The sequence below is a fragment of the Notolepis coatsorum genome (genome assembly GCF_963971535.1).
Source record: "Notolepis coatsorum genome assembly, chromosome: 1".
NCBI classification, from domain to species: Eukaryota; Metazoa; Chordata; class Actinopteri; order Aulopiformes; family Paralepididae; genus Notolepis; species Notolepis coatsorum.
Genome location: NC_140165.1, coordinates 266,388,517 through 266,391,058, shown reverse-complemented (window position 1 = coordinate 266,391,058; position 2,542 = coordinate 266,388,517). Strand labels below are relative to the sequence as shown.

Genomic DNA, 2,542 nt, shown 5'->3' with positions numbered 1-2,542 from the left:
CTTGGCAAGGCAGCTATACTGAGATACAATATTCACACAATAGTGGGTCAAGGATAGCGATCGGCTCCCACTCATAAACTTTTTCTTTAACAGGTTGTTTGTGCGACACACAAGCCACAAAGCCAAAATGTATAAAAAAAAAAAAGATCCAGTCATCATAAAATCTACAATATCATACAGTCACCTTGTACTATTTTGATTTGCTGAGACGGAACCGAGGACCCTTTCCAGTGTCTTTGTGCCGCACAGAGCCACAAGGTAAACAACAGTTAACCTGGAAGAAAATACAAGCAAAAACATTCTACACTTTAACACACTTTATATTTATTAGCAAAGAGTTTTGCACTACAATTCATACCTCATTGCACCTTACCCTAAGTTGTACCTGATCCCATTGCTGCATTGTGCCTCACTGTTACTCTTTTTTTACTCTGTATTGTATATTGTAGGGGAGAGTGGGGTGAATAGTGACACTTTTTACTTAAAGTGCCTTTAAAGCAAGGGGATTACAGTAATGCCCCCAACTAAAATATGTATAGTTTAGGCTGCTGTGCATCCCTGGGGACAATCACTTTGGATCTTGAATAAACCGTTTCAGAAATATAGCTTTAGAAAAAAAAGTGGTTTTGTGGCACAACTTGCCCCCGGTGCGGGGTAAGTTGTGACATTAGAGAGAATACACTGGGGTAAATTGTGCCATTGATAATTTTACGTAAAACAGATCATTTTAATCTCAAAAGCAGTAAAAGCATCCTGCAGATCTTCATCTCCTTTCCAACCTGACGTATAGTCTTCCCCTGTTGCACCTCTTTCACTGCTCTTTCCAACTTCTCAAGAGGAGTTGAAACCCTGTCTGTCTTCTGTTTCTATATCTGCGTGGCATGATGGATTTTGGTCTAAAATTAAGAATATCACATAGTTTTAGTGATCAAATGTAAGAATACAATGTACAATAACAATAAAATACAATAAAGTTATATATATAGTTAATAATTATAAGTTGGGGCAACTTAAACAGAACAGCTGGCACAACTTAACCCAGGCCCTTTGGCACTCCTTACCCCACTCTCCCCTATATATGTATATTGATTGACTGAACACTTTTTGTTTATGTACTCTTGACTTTTTCTATTTTATACTTTTTATCTATTGTATCTAGCACACTCAGGAGCTCATACAGAAAAAAGCATTTCATGATGGAAAGGTATTCTGTATTTTACTATGACAACTATTAAAGCAACTTGAACAACTTAATGGTCATATTGCCTTTTAAATTAAGATTGTGTACCAGGCGAGGGTAAAAATATCATGTTTTCCTTCATTGTATCTCCATTTACTCTGGAATGGTAATAGATGTGGGCTTACTTACACTTGATTCATATGCCCTACCTTGTTACCTATCAAAGGAGACCAGAAACATGCATATAGGCCTTATGGTTCAGGAGCTATCATGATTAATTTGGGGCATGTAATTTCAGACAGGAGGCCTGAACAATATGCTTGGTAGTGTTATAAAAGATGTGATAGAACACATTTGGAGGCAACTGCTGCATTGCTATCACATCTTTTCTAGCAGTAGGGTAAATACCTTCTATCACATCTTTTCTAGCAGTAGGGGTGAATACCTTCTATCACATCTTTTCTAGCAGTAGGGGTGAATACCTTCTATCACATCTTCTCTAGCAGTAGGGGTGAATACCTTCTATCACATATTTTCTAGCAGTAGGGGTGAATACCTTCTATCACATATTTTCTAGCAGTAGGGGTGAATACCTTCTATCACATCTTTTCTAGCAGTAGGGGTGAATACCTTCTATCACATCTTTTCTAGCAGTAGGGGTGAATACCTTCTATCACATATTTTCTAGCAGTAGGGTGAATACCTTCTATCACATCTTTTCTAGCAGTAGGGGTGAATACCTTCTATCACATATTTTCTAGCAGTAGGGTGAATACCTTCTATCACATCTTTTCTAGCAGTAGGGGTGAATACCTTCCCAAAATCACTATGAAAGTTAGTCCCCCAAGATGTTACCCGTGGTCCAAATGTGGGGCCCTGGCTCACGGCCTAAGAAGCATTTCAGCAGCATAGCCTCTCAAGTAAAGTGACACAGTGGCTGAAATGCTCAACAGTTGAGATGTTCGGTCATTATTAGTAACGAGCTGAATAAACGCACATTTCTCTCTATACAGAGTCGCACCAGTTTCTGACCGAACGTCACACATTCTCACAGACTCAGTAGTAGCATTAGCATTAGCATAGCAGCTTAGCTTGTTAGCTGCTCCAGCTAACTTACCTCTGGTCAAGGCCCAGTCTGGATGGAAAAGTGGCAGAAACGCCCAACAGATCACATGTGCGGCCAGTAGATGAATAAAAGCAGATGTTACTGTAACAAAACGGAGAGGTCGACATGAACCGAGTGTACCTTTGTTTACCTGAACGACGAGCCTCCAGAAACTACGTGTGTTTTAGTCAAAGAGGAGGAGGAGCTGCAGCTACTGCCGTCCCCAGAAGAGTGGGGTATATCTGCAGAGCCGCATG

General features: G+C 39.9%; 1 pseudogene across 1 annotated transcript in view; it reads left to right on the top strand.

The window, feature by feature from the left end:
- The first annotated feature begins 2,028 nt into the window (after nt 1–2,028).
- LOC311224880 (heat shock protein 30-like) overlaps nt 2,029–2,542 on the top strand; it is a 6,970-nt pseudogene continuing 6,456 nt past the window's right edge. The window contains exon 1 of the transcript in view: nt 2,029–2,100. The product of the transcript in view is annotated as a heat shock protein 30-like (transcript). The remainder of the gene's footprint in view (nt 2,101–2,542) is intronic.